Source organism: Rattus norvegicus, chromosome 1, assembly GCF_021556685.1.
Source record: "Rattus norvegicus strain SHRSP/BbbUtx chromosome 1, alternate assembly SHRSP_T2T, whole genome shotgun sequence".
Lineage (NCBI taxonomy): Eukaryota > Metazoa > Chordata > Mammalia > Rodentia > Muridae > Rattus > Rattus norvegicus.
The window spans coordinates 211277484-211293562 of record NC_141534.1 but is presented as its reverse complement, the minus strand read 5'-3'; the positions used below and the strand labels follow the sequence as shown (position 1 = coordinate 211293562).

At 38.2% G+C, this 16079-nt stretch overlaps 1 protein-coding gene and 1 long non-coding RNA gene across 9 annotated transcripts in view; one reads left to right on the top strand and one right to left on the bottom strand.

Annotated features, from left to right (window-relative positions):
• Window positions 1–16079, bottom strand: part of Kcnq1 (potassium voltage-gated channel subfamily Q member 1) — a 333399-nt gene that overhangs the window by 211118 nt on the left and 106202 nt on the right. Inside the window, exon 12 of one of the 8 annotated variants that reach the window (XM_087594964.1) lies at window positions 6650–6935. The gene's annotated coding sequence lies outside the window, so the exon portion shown is untranslated. 8 annotated transcript variants of the gene reach the window in all.
• LOC147997016 (uncharacterized) overlaps window positions 1–16079 on the top strand; it is an 86031-nt gene that overhangs the window by 44677 nt on the left and 25275 nt on the right. The window lies entirely within an intron of this gene.

Below are 16079 nucleotides of genomic sequence, written 5' to 3'. Positions count from 1 at the left end.
AAGACAGTCATTTTCTAAAAGAGCAAACTTGAAGATAAATTAGATACACACACTTCAGGAAAATGCAAACTCCATAGAAGCAAAATTGGCACAGGCATGGCAGAAACAAGCAATTGCCCGTGCAGATGGGACAAAATTCAAATGTAGTGTTCCTACAATCAACACATCATTCTAAATGGAGAGAGAGAAAAGGATAGAGATATTCAAGATTTGAAAATAGAAATGATCATTGAGGGAGCCTAAATACTAGTTTTAGTAGGTCAAGATTTCAGAGTATAAATATTCTCAGAGAACTTAAATAAGCCTTGTTTTAAAGAATGAAAAGTAAAAAAAATTATGACAACTCATCAAATGAAAATGTTAATGAGCAGATAGATGTATTATAAAGGTCAGTAGGTACAAATTACAATAACTTAAATGAAAACCTTACTTGTAGGGCCAAGAAGCAAGATAAGCTGGAAGCAGAGAAAAAGAATCAATGAATTTAAATATAGATATATAAAGATTATTCAGTTGAAATGACAGAAGAGTAAAGAAAAACAAACAGAACCTCAGAGATCTGTTAGCTACCATAAAAGTGGGTGGGTGTTACCATGAATTTATATGTAACCAAGGAGAGAGAGAAAGAGAGAGAGAGAGAGAGAGAGAGAGAGAGAGAGAGAGAGAGAGAGAGAGAGAGAGAGAAAGTATTGCTGAGGGATAAACTGTGACTCTCTTCACTCAATTGAAACAATTCAAGCATTCCTTGATAAATCATAATAATCCTTGAATTAAGAAGACAATTTATAATATAAAAATCTGCTATATCAGACCTAAAGAGCCAGGTGTAAAGAGCCCATGCCCATAGCAGGTCTTGGGAGGCTTAATGAATTTGAGACCAGTATGGGCTTCATAGACACAATCAAAAGAAAACAACAGGGTGATGAGATGACGCAGCATCTTAAACCAAGCCTGACAACCCAGGTTAAATGCCTGGGACTCACAGTAGTTGAAGAAGAAAACTGACCCAACAGAGTTGTTCTCTGGATTCTAGATGCAAGTCAAGCATGAACACACCTACACTCACATAGAACCTTTCTAGGTTTCCTTATAAGACAGTCCCATTCACAGAGATTTAATCATGTACAAAACTTCTCTTCTTCTTACCATAATATTGGCAGTTAAGATTTTTTTTTAATTTAGAGAATACTTTATTAGTTTTTGTAATCAAACCCACGTATATAAGACCTTACATATTTAATACAGTGTGTTACCCCTGTACAAATGGAAAAAACTTAAGTTCAACATTTCTAGACCAATATGGCTGTTAATTTCTGTACAGTGCCAACTCAACACAGTTAACGGGGATACTTTTTTCGAAAGTTGACAGCACAGGTAAAGTTTCAAAAAATTCAAATTATATATCTGTATATATATATTTATATTTATATAAAAAGACCAATAATAGCAGTGTGTTATGCATCAACAGCAGCAACAGCTTTTCCAGGTTCTGCAGTCATCTGAACAAAACTGTAGAGACATCCAGCACACTCCATTAAAAAAAAAAAAGTAAAAAAACAAAACCCGAGAAAACAGCACAGTTCTGTTACTCTTGTGGTACCTGGCACCATTTTTTTTTTAAATTAGCTTCTCAATTATCATCTGGAAAGAAAACATTCTGAGCAACATCATTAAAAACAGCTCTGATAAAGCACGGTCACTACTACGTATCATAAAGCAGGTACAAGCTATTTTACATCCACAGAGGTATGATACAGTACTGTCCTACATCTATAATACTAGAGGATACAATTTAAAAGGCATTATTTGAGACTTGATTCTACTTTTCCAGCAGAGGGCCCAAAGGATGGTGTGACGCAGCTTTGTAAAGAAACATACTCTAGACAGGATTTCCTTTCACTAGTGGCACACTTCTAAGGATTCATTCTCTCCATGAATGTCAGCTAAAACCGTTATTAAAAAAATGAAATATCCCTAGAACAAAACCGTATAACCACCGGATTCACATGAAGATGACCTAGTGGAGACAAGCTGGACCTCACCTTACCAACAAGCTATCAAATCTGTTATGTTAAAACAGTGAGACCTCCAAGGAAGGAGATGCCAAGTAGTGCTTCAAAGCTTTGGACCACAATCAAACACAGCATCCTTTTCAACAGAAGCAGAAGCTCATCTGAATATGCTCATGGATGCTGACATCAACATTTAATCATCTCCTCACTCATCCAGGAAGAGGGGGAGATCAGTTACTACTGTACTTTATTGTGTTCAACCAAATCACCATGTTACAAAAATAGCAAGCTGCCATAATAAAAAATAAGGCTCCTCTATCCAGCACCAGATAGCATCATTTTACTTTCAAGCCTAGAAATTGCACACTTGTATATAAACCAATCGAAGATGAGGATTGAGAGTTCATCTTGGTGGATTTTTCCTTTGATGAATATGAAGTGTCCTTCCTTATCTTTTTTGATGACTTTTAATTGAAAATTGATTTTATTTGATATTAGAATGGCTACTCCAGCTTGCTTCTTCTGACCATTTGCTTGGAAAGTTGTTTTCCAGCCTTTCACTCTGAGGTAGTGTCTGTCTTTGTCTCTGAGGTGTGGTTCCTGTAGGCAGCAGAATGCAGGGTCCTCATTGCGTATCCAGTTTGTTAATCTATGTCTTTTTATTGGGGAGTTGAGGCCATTGATGTTGAGAGATATTAAGGAATAGTGATTATTGCTTCCTGTTATATTCATATTTGGATGTGAGGTTATGTTTGTGTGCTTTTCTTCTCTTTGTTTTGTTGCCAAGATGATTAGTTTCTTGTTTCTTCTAGGGTATAGCTTGCCTCCTTATGTTGGGCTTTACCATTTATTATCCTTTGTAGTGCTGGATTTGTAGAAAGATATTGTGTAAATTTGGTTTTGTCATGGAATATCTTGGTTTCTCCATCTATGTTAATTGAGAGTTTTGCAGGATACAGTAACCTGGGCTGGCATTTGTGTTCTCTTAGGGTCTGTATGACATCTGTCCAGGATCTTCTGGTCTTCATAGTTTCTGGCGAAAAGTCTGGTGTGGTTCTGATAGGTCTGCCTTTATATGTTACTTGACCTTTTTCCCTTACTGCTTTTAATATTCTTTCTTTATTTTGTGCGTTTGGTGTTTTGACAATTATGTGACGGGAGGTGTTTCTTTTCTGGTCCAATCTATTTGGAGTTCTGTAGGCTTCTTGTATGCCTATGGGTATCTCTTTTTTTAGGTTAGGGAAGTTTTCTTCTATGATCTTGTTGAAGACATTTACTGGTCCTTTGAGCTGGGAGTCTTCACTCTCTTCTATACCTATTATCCTTAGGTTTGATCTTCTCATTGAGTCCTGGATTTCCTGTATGTTTTGGACCAGTAGCTTTTTCCGCTTTACATTATCTTTGACAGTTGAGTCAATGATTTCTATGGAATCTTCTGCTCCCGAGATTCTCTCTTCCATCTCTTGTATTCTGTTGGTGAAGCTTGTATCTACAGCTCCTTGTCTTTTCTTTTGATTTTCTATGTCCAGGGTTGTTTCCATGTGTTCTTTCTTGATTGCTTCTATTTCCATTTTTAATTCCTTCAACTGTTTGATTGTGTTTTCCTGGAATTCTTTCAGGGATTTTTGCGATTCCTCTCTGTAGGCTTCTACTTGTTCTCTAAGGGAGTTCTTTATGTCTTTCTTGAAGTCCTCCAGCATCATGATCAAATATGATTTTGAAACTAGATCTTGCTTTTCTGGTGTGTTTGGATATTCCGTGTTTGCTTTGGTGGGAGAATTGGGCTCCGATGATGCCATGTAGTCTTGGTTTCTGTTGCTTGGGTTCCTGCGCTTGCCTCTCGCCATCAGATTATCTCTAGTGTTACTTTGTTCTGCTATTTCTGACCGTGGCTAGACTGTCCTATCTATGTTCTATTTATGAACTTTGAGGAACTCTGTCTTTTAGTCTACAGTACATACAAACAGAACAAAAGGCACCTAAAGAAATGTTCAACATCCTTAGTCATTGGGAAAATATAAATCAAAACAACCCTGAGATTCCACCTCACACTAGACAGATTGGCCAAGATAAAAAACTCAGGTGACAGCAGATGCTGGTGAGGATGTGGAAAAAGAGGAACAGTTCTCCATTGTTGGTGGGATTGCAAGCTGGTACAACCACTCTGGAAATCAGTCTGGCAGCTCCTCAGAAAATTGGATGTAATACTACCTGAGAGCCAGCTGTACCACTCCTGGGCATATACCCAAAAGATTCTCCAACATATAACCAGGACACATGCTCCACTATGTTCATAGCAGCTTTATTTATTATAGCCAGAAGCTGTAAAGAACCAAGTTGTCTTTTAACAGACAAATGGACACAGAAAGTGTGGTACATTTCACAATGGAGTACTACTCAGCTATTAAAAACAATGACTTCATGAAATTCTTAGGCAAATGGATGGAACTAGAAAATATCATGAGTGAGGTAACCCAATCACAAAAAAACAAACATGATATGTACTTACTGATAAGTGGATATTAGCCCAAAACTTGAAATACCCAAAATCCAATTTACAGACCACAGTAAGCTCAAAAAGTAGAAAGACAAAAGTGGATGCTTCAGTACTTCTTAGAAGGGGGAACAAAATACTCAGAGAAGGAAATATGGAGACAAATTTTGGAGCAGAGACTGAAGGAACAGCCATCCAGAGACTGCCACACATGGGGATCCATTCCACATGCAGTCATCAAAACTAATCACTATTGGGGATACCAAGAACTGCATGCTGACAGGATCCTTGATATAACTGTCTCCTGAAAGGCTCTGCCAAAGCCTGACAAATACAAAGGTGGATGCTCACAGCCAACCATTGGACTGAGACTGGGGTCCCCAATGGAGGAGTTTGAGAAAGGACTGAGGTAACTAAGGGGGTTTGCAACCCCATAGGAAGAACACAGTATCAACCAACTAGATACCCCAGAGCTCCCAGGGACCAAACCACCAACCAAAGAGTACACATGGAGTGACCCACGGCTTCAGCTGCATATGTAGCAGAGGATGGGCCTTGTTGAACATCAATGGGAGGAGAGGCCCTTGGTCCTGTGAAGGCTTGAAGCCCCCAGTGTAGGAGAATGTCAGGGTGGGAAGGTGGGAGGGAGCAGACGGGAGGGTGGGGGATCACTCTCATGGAGGCAGGGGGTGGGGAATGGGTTGGGGATTTCCAGAGGGGAAACTGGAAAAGGGGATAACATTTGAAATATAAATAAAGAAAATATCCAATAAAAGAAAAGAAAAAAGAAAAAAAGGCATTGAATAGTTAAACAGCCTTCCTTGACTGGGGGATATATGATGTACTAGGAATAGAAGGAAACATTTTTTTTCCTTCCTGAGCTGGGGATCGAACCCAGGGCCTTGCGCCTGCTAGGCAAGCGCTCTACCGCTGAGCTAAATCCCCAACCAGAAGGAAACATTTTTAACCTGATAAAAGACAGCTGTTAAAAGCCACACCTGGTGCAGGGATGCAGTTCAGTTGATAGAGCTCTTGCCTAGCATGCTCCACTGAAACAGATGTGGCAGTAGATGCTGATAATCTTAGTACTCCAGTGGTAAGAAGGTTTAGAAGTTCAAGGTCATGCTTAACTCCACAGTGAAAGCATCTGAGACCACCCTGAGCTACAGGAGTCCTTAGTTATAAACAACAACAACAACAACAACAACAACAACAACCCAAAAACAAAAACATAAAAACTCCAAAACCACCAGTGCCTGACAGTGTACTTAATGGTGGAAGATGACTTTCCCTTTAAATCAAGAATAAGTTAACTGGGGTTGGGGATTTAGCTCAGTGGTAGAGCTTGCCTAGCAAGCGCAAGGCCCTGGGTTTGGTCCCCAGCTCCAGAAAAAGAAGAAAAAAAAATAAGTTAACCAAGTATAATGGCATACAACTGTCATTCCATCTCCCCAAAGGAGAAGAAGGGGGGCAGGAGGAAGGAGAGGAGGGAGAGGAAGGGAGGAGGAGGGAAGAGAAAAGGAAGGAGGAGGAGGTAGGGGGAGGAAGGAGGAGGAGGATAAGGTAGATGTCATTTTGGGCTATATAGTTTCAAAAAAAAATAAACAGCCACCACCCAGTTGAGTCAAGGGGACCTGTTTTATCACTTCTATTAAACATTATGTAAAAGTTTTGATCAGGAGAATTATACAAGGAAAAGAAACAAGATTGGAAACAAGTAAAATTGTGTTTTTAGATTTCACCAAAACCCTAAGAAACAACTTCAGCAAGTTTCAACATATAAAAATCAATCATATTTCTATGTACAGTGAGGGACCAATGAAATTCGGAAAACAATTCAATTTATAATATAAAAATGAATAAGTCACAAAGTATGGATGTACTTAATGCCACAGAAATGCACTTAAAATTATTAACTTATAAATTATGTGCTTTTTTACCATAATAAAAGGAACAAAGTTAATAGATCTAACAAAAGAAGAATAAAAATTATACTTTATGAATGACATCACTGAAAATTAAGACCTAAAAAAATGAAAACGTATCTTGTGTTTATGAATTGAAAGACTTGAGGTTAAGATACAAATGGTCTTCAAGATGATGTAAAGACCCAATCCTTATCAAAATATCAGCTGTCTTCTCTGGAAAATGACAAGCAATGTTTAGAATTATGTGAAACCAAATGACCCACAATAGCTAAAGCAATCCTGAAATTCAGTCAAGTTAGAGGGTTCATACTTTTCAATATATAACAAGGCAGTATGTAATCATGACATCAAATAAACATAGATAAGAGAGAATAGAATTAATAGTCTAAAAATAAAACCAAATAGCTATTCTCAGTAAGTAGACTTTGATAAAGGTGCCACAGCCATAAATGAGGGAATGAACAGCATTTTGAACAGATTTTCTTCAACAGCTGGTTATGTCTGTAAGGGAAATAAGGTTGAATCATCCTCTGTCACTATATGTAAAAGCTCAAAATCTATCAAAGACTTTAAAATGGCAAATAAAACTGTAGAATACTTACAAAACAACATAGAGCCAAATCTTTGTAGCCAAAGGTTTGGCAAAAGTTTTTTTCTAAATATAAACCAAAAGTAAAGAATTGATTCATTGGAATTTATTTAAAACTTCAAATTTTATGGTCAAGGGTATACTGTAAAGAACAGGGAAGCTGTAGAGATGGCTCAGTGATTAAGAACATTGGCTGCTCTTCCAGAGGTTCCAGAACCCATATGGCAGCTTAAAAGTGTCTGTAACTCCAGTTCCAGGGGAACCAACACCCTCACAAAGATATACATGCAAGCAAAACATTAATTCACATAAAAAATTAAAAATTATAAAAACTTTTTAAAAAGTAAGAAAGATGGCAGTGCACAGTTGTGAGAAAATACTTACAAATTGTTGATCGAACATTTGTAGTAGGATACACACACATACACACACATACACACACACACACACACACACTCACACACACACAAATTCCATATAATCAAAACTCAGAACTCTTACAATTCAGGCACACACACACGAATCCCAATTGGAAAAAAAAAAAGAAGAAGAAGAATATGTGACCTGCAAACCTTTAATACTAGCACTTCTGGGGCAGAGACAAGATCTCTATGAATTTAAAGCCAGAATGGTCTACTTAGCAATATCCATGCTACATGTCCTTTAAAAAAATGAAGATTCTAAGTAAGAGTAATGAAAATATATAACTGTCAACAAACACATAAAAAATATTCAACATCCATTAGCTATGTAGAAAAGCAAATCACAACTACGATATGCCATTTGGTTTAAATAGATTGTGTGTGTGTGTGTGTGTGTGTGTGTGTGTGTGTGTGTTAGACTTTATGTATGTTAGTGGTTTGGACTATATGTATATGTGTGTGCCACATTCATGGCTAATGCCTTCAAAGGTCAAACATAGGCATTAGATCCCGTGAAACTGGAGTGATAGATGATCTTAAACCACTATGTGAGCATTGGAATCTGAACCCATGTCCTCTACAAGAGCAACAAGTGCCCTTAACTGCTAAGCCATCTCGCTATCCCCACTGCTGAAATGTTTTACTAAAGAGGTTGTTGAAGATGTGGAGAAATTATCTGATGCTTGTGCACTTCAGATAGGAATGTTTACTTCAGTCCCCCCCCCCCAAAAGATATAAGAGTTACTACTAGGCTTAGCTTTCTGCTTTTATGTGTTTATTCAAGAGACATGAAAATATATTTCCATATAAAACTTTTAAACAAACATTCATTTCCACACTATAATGAAAAGGTGGAAACAGCCAAAATGTTTGCCAGCTAATGAATGGGTCACCAAAATATGGTGTATACATAACTATAAAACAGTATTGAACCTTAAGGGGAAATTGAGTTTTTATAACATACTACAACATGGATGAATGGATGAACCATGGTTACATCTTAAGTGATAAGTCAGACTCAAAGGACCAAATATTATTATTCCATTTATATAAACCATCCAGAACATGTTAATCTACAGAGACAGAAAGTAGATTAGCAGTTTTCTGAAGCCTAGCATGGCAGAATGGGGTGGGAGCAGTTAGAAAATGATACTTAAGAGAATATTTTCTTTATGATGTGATGAAAATATCCTAAACTGATGGTAATGATGATTACATAAACTTCAGGATATATAAAACTATTGAATTGCATTAACTAAATGATAAATTGAAAGTATTTTAGTTATTTCTCAATAAAGCCATTAGAGGTAATATAGAAGGGAGTATTCAGTAACTAGAAGTGGACTTTTTTCCTAGTTCTAACATCAAAAAGTATACTCCATATGGCCAGAGAGATGGCTCAGCAGTTAAGGACATTGACTACTATTCCAGAGGACAGAGTTTTATTCCCAACACTCATTGTGGTGGTTTACAAATATCTATAACTCCAGTTTTAGGGATCTGATAGCTTCTGACCTCTGCAGATACCAGGCACACACATGGTGCACAGACATACATGCAGGTAAATCATCCATTCTATATTTCACGAAAATGTTAAATTGAAATTCATCGAAGTAGAACATAAGGGTGTAAGGAGATGACTCAAAGGTTAAACGCAAGAAGACCCGAGTTCAGATCTCCAAAATTCACATGAGTGTTATGTAGGCAAAGAAACCTGCCTATAATGCCATTCTCAGAAAACAGATATTAGATCCCTGTAGGAAACTGACTTTTGAAAGTAACCAACAATGTTCTGAGTTTGATTTGAATACGGTATAAGAGCAATTAAGGAATATCTGACATCAACCCTAGATCTCCAAATGCACCTGCACACATACATGAGTACACCTACACAGGTGAACATACAGACACAAAAATAAATAATAAAAATTTTAAAATAGCTCCAGTAAGGACCATGTCAATAGGATGAGATATATAGCTAGAGGGGGCAAAAGACTGAGAAAACATATACTTGACTTAGGATGTATATTCAGAACACAAGACCTTAAAACTTGCATAAAAGGAAGTTCAGTTGAAAATTAGCAAATAATTTAAATAGTTCACTGAATGGAAAAATGTGGAGAAAATGATTCATTATTATTATTATCCATTGGCAAAATACAAATTTAAACCACAATAAGAAATTACTATGCCAGGCATGTTGGCATATGCCTTTAATCCCAGCACTCTACTACACAAAGAAACCCTCTCTCAAAAATAAATAAAAATTTTACTGCATGTCTACCAGAATTGGTAAAATGAAAAATAGCATCAATATTAAATGATCTATAGTAATTCCAAATTAGGAATAACCTAGATGTCTGTGGGTGAGTGAGTGGTTTGAAACATGGTCTATCCATACCATGAAATTCTACCCACCAACAAGTCTAAATTAACTACTGATACATAAAACAACTTGGATGAACTTCTAGAGAATTATGGTAAATGCTAAAAATGGTGAAATTTCAAAAGATGTGTTTGATTCTATTTATATAGCAACTCAAAGGGCAAATCTATAGAGTCAGGAGCAGATTGGTGATTACTGGGAATTAAGGAATGGTGGGAGGGAAGATGGTGTGGCTATAAAAGGGCAAACAGGGATATTTGTGGTAATGAATAATATTCTGTATCACTGAACCAGTATTTCCATCCTCCTTAAATTGCACTATAGTTTTGTTTTTACTACTGGGAAAACTATATATGAGTTTTTCAAACTCATATTTATTATTTTGCATTATTGCATTATTTATTACAAATGCATGTGAAAGTCTAAAATTAGATTATAAGTTTGCATTTTAGAAGTGTGCAAAAGGAAGCCAGCAAGATAGTGGGCAGAGGAGCTTAATGACTTGGGTTTGATCCCCAAGACTCATCTGTAGAGAGAGAAAATAAACTCCCACAAGTTTTCCTCTGTTCTCCATGCATGTATTGTGGTATGTGTGTGCCATCATCTTCCCATGTATGTAAAAAAATACAACTGTGCAAAGGATCTAAATACATATCTCAGGAAAGAATATACTTAACCGACCAGTAAACACATGAAAAAATATTCAACACCATTTATAAATCACATCAGGACTGAAATCAGATAACAAAATACTAGGTAGATAGTTTTTTCTCAGCACTTTTTGGATGGGGTATTATAGATGGAGAATAACTTTTGGAGCTACCACAATAAAGAGTAGTTCCAGAAAACATCTTAATCAGGATAGACCGAGATATTTTCAAGTGCTCATAGTTTACCCACAGCAAGTTCATCTGCTCGAGGTAAATAATAGTGACTGCACAGTGGAAAAGCAGACGGTGCCTTAATGGAGTGATCAAAACCTCACCACCATTGAGGACCATCATATATATTATACCACGGTATCTGGCACCCTAAGAAGGACATTATATCATTTGTGGAATATTTGAGATGGGGATACACTATCTGCATCTAATTATAAAGAAATATCAAAGAAATCCCTCAAAAAGTGACTTTGATGTAAAAAAAAAAAAAAAGCAAAAGACTAAGAGAGACTAGAAATACCCAGATTCACAGTAACTAAAGATGCACAACATAGGGCAACATAGAACATGGACCGGGCCCTGCACTGGGGGACAGCTGCTCCAAAGGACTTTGTTGTGTCCACTGAAAAAGTAGAACATAGGCTTTGGGCTATTTCAGTGATCGTATGGATGTTTAATTGCCAAAGTTGATGTCTGTTATATGGCGTTCAAAGGGAAGAAATGTGATGTTGTCATCCTTCTTAAACTGTAGTACAGTTAGGAAATAAATTATTAGGAAATACATGGCAAAATGTATAGGGGTGAGGGGCTGTGAAGTGTGCAATTCCCTTTCAAGTTTTGCAGAGGAATAGTGTGTGTAATACACATATAAAAAGTATTGAAATGAAAGGGCAAGTGAAGCTGAAATGTTAATGAGTATACCTCAAATCTTAATGAAGGATAGGAAGATGTCTTCTACATCATTTCTGCAGTTTTTCTGTAGTTCATCATTACTTCCAAATGGTTTTTGTTATGTTTAAAGAAACATCTATGAGATATTACAGCATTCCAGTGATTCTTGACTTGGGCCAATTTTGCCCTAACTCCAGAGGGTAAATTTGATAATATGTAGAGGGTTGTGGTTGTCACAATTGAAGGAATGCTGTGTTGGCATCCTGGCAGAAGCCAGCGGCTCTGCTAAACATCCTACAGTACACAGGACACTCTTCGTTGACAAAGAATTATCCCCTGCCAAATGTCAATGGTTCGCAGTAGAGTATCCCTGCCCCACTTGGCTAACAAGATGGAAAATTGCTCTGCCAATAATGGCTGGCAGGGATGCCGGGAAAGGGGAACCCTGCCTGTGGAAATGCGAGGTCAGACAGCACTTGAGGAAAGCAAACTGGCAACATGCGTGCAGTTTAACAACGCACCCATCCCTGTGTAAGGGGTGAACTCAGTCCCCACCGACTTTCTAAGTTGAAGCCCTAAATTCCAATATTTCAGAATTGTAACAGGATATCAGACCTTTAAACAGACAGTTACATTGAGTCCAATTTTACTGGTGTCCTATAAAGAAGGGGAAATTGGGACACAGAAAAAGTCCCAAAGTGTGGCTGTATGGACAGAAGACTTAAGACACGGGATAAGAGGCCATCTGGGGAGACACCGTGGGAGAGAGACCCGACCGCATGGTCAGGTGGGCACTCCTGAGGCTGCAGAGCGGAAGAGACCACCAACACTGCCCACCCCTACCCACATCCCTGGCCCAAGAGGAAACTGTATAAGGCCTCTGGGCTCCCGTGGGGGAGGGCCCAGGAGCGGCAGGACCCCTGCCTGAGACACCGCCGGAACCTGAAGGAAACAGACCGGATAAACAGTTCTCTGCACCCAAATCCCGTGGGAGGGAGAGCTAAACCTTCAGAGAGGCAGACAAGCCTGGGAAACCAGAAGAGACTGCTCTCTGTACATACATCTCAGACGCCAGAGGAAAACACCAAAGGCCATCTGGAACCCTGGTGCACTGAAGCTCCCGGATGGGGCAGCACAGGTCTTCCTGGTTGCTGCCGCCACAGAGAGCCCGTGGGCAGCACCCCGCGAGCAAACTTGAGCCTCGGGACCACAGGTAAGACCAACTTTTCTGCTGCAAGAAAGCTGCCTGGTGAACTCAAGACACAGGTCCACAGGAACAGCTGAAGACCTGTAGAGAGGAAAAACTACACGCCCGAAAGCAGAACACTCTGTCCCCATAACTGACTGAAAGAGAGGAAAACAGGTCTACAGCACTCCTGACACACAGGCTTATAGGACAGTCTAGCCACTGTGAGAAATAGCAGAACAAAGTAACACTAGAGATAATCTGATGGCGAGAGGCAAGCGCAGGAACCCAAGCAACAGAAACCAAGATTACATGGCATCATCGGAGCCCAATTCTCCCACCAAAGCAAACATGGAATATCCAAACACACCAGAAAAGCAAGATCTAGTTTCAAAATCATATTTGATCATGATGCTGGAGGACTTCAAGAAAGACGTGAAGAACTCCCTTAGAGAACAAGTAGAAGCCTACAGAGAGGAATGGCAAAAATCCCTGAAAGAATTCCAGGAAAACATAAATAAACAAGTAGAAGCCCATAGAGAGGAGTCACAAAAATCTCTGAAAGAATTCCAGGAAAACACAATCAAACAGTTGAAGGAATTAAAAATGGAAATAGAAGCAATCAAGAAAGAACACATGGAAACAACCCTGGATATAGAAAACCAAAAGAAGAGACAAGGAGCTGTAGATACAAGCTTCACCAACAGAATACAAGAGATGGAAGAGAGAATCTCAGGAGCAGAAGATTCCATAGAAATCATTGACTCAACTGTCAAAGATAATGTAAAGCGGAAAAAGCTACTGGTCCAAAACATACAGGAAATCCAGGACTCAATGAGAAGATCGAACCTAAGGATAATAGGTATAGAAGAGAGTGAAGACTCCCAGCTCAAAGGACCAGTAAATATCTTCAACAAAATCATAGAAGAAAACTTCCCTAACCTAAAAAAAGAGATACCCATAGGCATACAAGAAGCCTACAGAACTCCAAATAGATTGGACCAGAAAAGAAACTCCTCCCATCACATAATACTCAAAACACCAAACGCACAAAATAAAGAAAGAATATTAAAAGCAGTAAGGGAAAAAGGTCAAGTAACATATAAAGGCAGACCTATCAGAACCACACCAGACTTTTCGCCAGAAACTATGAAAGCCAGAAGATCCTGGACAGATGTCATACAGACCCTAAGAGAACACAAATGCCAGCCCAGGTTACTGTATCCTGCAAAACTCTCAATTAACATAGATGGAAAAACCAAGATATTCCATGACAAAACCAAATTTACACAATATCTTTCTACAAATCCAGCACTACAAAGGATAATAAATGGTAAAGCCCAACATAAGGAGGCAAGCTATACCCTAGAAGAAACAAGAAACTAATCATCTTGGCAACAAAACAAAGAGAAGAAAAGCACACAAACATAACCTCATATCCAAATATGAATATAACAGGAAGCAATAATCACTATTCCCTAATATCTCTCAACATCAATGGCCTCAACTCCCCAATAAAAAGACATAGATTAACAAACTGGATATGCAACAGGACCCTGCATTCTGCTGCCTACAGAAAACACACCTCAGAGACAAAGACAGACACTACCTCAAAGTGAAAGGCTGGAAAACAACTTTCCAAGCAAATGGTCAGAAGAAGCAAGCTGGAGTAGCCATTCTAATATCAAATAAAATCAATTTTCAACTAAAAGTCATCAAAAAAGATAAGGAAGGACACTTCATATTCAACAAAGGAAAAATCCACCAAGATGAACTCTCAATCCTAAATATCTATGCCCCACATACAAGGGCACCTACATACGTAAAAGAAACCTTACTAAAGCTCAAAACACACATTGCACCTCACACAATAATAGTAGGAGATTTCAACACCCCACTCTCATCAATGGACAGATAATGGAAACAGAAATTAAACAGAGACGTAGACAGACTAAGAGAAGTCATGAGCCAAATGGACTTAACAGATATTTATAGAACATTCTATCCTAAAGCAAAAGGATATACCTTCTCAGCTCCTCGTGGTACTTTCTCCAAAATTGACCATATAATTGGTCAAAAAACGTGCCTCAACAGGTACAGAAAGATAGAAATAATCCCATGCGTGCTATCAGACCACCACGGCCTAAAACTGGTCTTCAATAACAATAAGGGAAGAATGCCCACATATACGTGGAAATTGAACAATGCTCTACTCAATGATAACCTGGTCAAGGAAGAAATAAAGAAAGAAATTAAAGACTTTTTAGAATTTAATGAAAATGAAGGTACAACATACCCAAACTTATGGGACACAATGAAAGCTGTGCTAAGAGGAAAACTCATAGCGCTGAGTGCCTGCAGAAAGAAACAGGAAAGAGCATATGTCAGCAGCTTGACAGCACACCTAAAAGCTCTAGAACAAAAAGAAGCAAATACATCCAGGAGGAGTAGAAGGCAGGAAATAATCAAACTCAGAGCTGAAATCAACCAAGTAGAAACAAAAAGGACCATAGAAAGAATCAACAGAACCAAAAGTTGGTTCTTTGAGAAAATCAACAAGATAGATAAACCCTTAGCCAGACTAACGAGAGGACACAGAGAGTGCGTCCAAATTAACAAAATCAGAAACGAAAAGGGAGACATAACTACAGATTCAGAGGAAATTCAAAAAATCATCAGATCTTACTATAAAAGCTTATATTCAACAAAACTTGAAAATCTTCAGGAAATGGACAATTTCCTAGACAGATACCAGGTATCGAAGTTAAATCAGGAACAGATAAACCAGTTAAACAACCCCATAACTCCTAAGGAAATAGAAGCAGTCATTAAAGGTCTCCCAACCAAAAAGAGCCCAGATCCAGAGGGGTTTAGTGCAGAATTCTATCAAACCTTCATAGAAGACCTCATACCAATATTATCCAAACTATTCCACAAAATTGAAACAGATGGAGCACTACCGAATTCCTTCTATGAAGCCACAATTACTCTTATACCTAAACCACACAAAGACACAACAAAGAAAGAGAACTTCAGATCAATTTCCCTTATGAATATCGATGCAAAAATACTCAACAAAATTCTGGCAAACCGAATTCAAGAGCACATCAAAACAATCATCCACCATGATCAAGTAGGCTTCATCCCAGGCATGCAGGGATGGTTTAATATACGGAAAACCATCAACGTGATCCATTATATAAACAAACTGAAAGAACAGAACCACATGATCATTTCATTAGATTCTGAGAAAGCATTTGACAAGATTCAACACCCCTTCATGATAAAAGTCCTGGAAAGAATAGGAATTCAAGGCCCATACCTAAACATAGTAAAAGCCATATACAGCAAACCAGTTGCTAATATTAAACTAAATGGAGAGAAACTTGAAGCAATCCCACTAAAATCAGGGACTAGACAAGGCTGCCCACTCTCTCCCTACTTATTCAATATAGTTCTTGAAGTTCTAGCCAGAGCAATCAGACAACAAAAGGAGATCAAGGGGATAC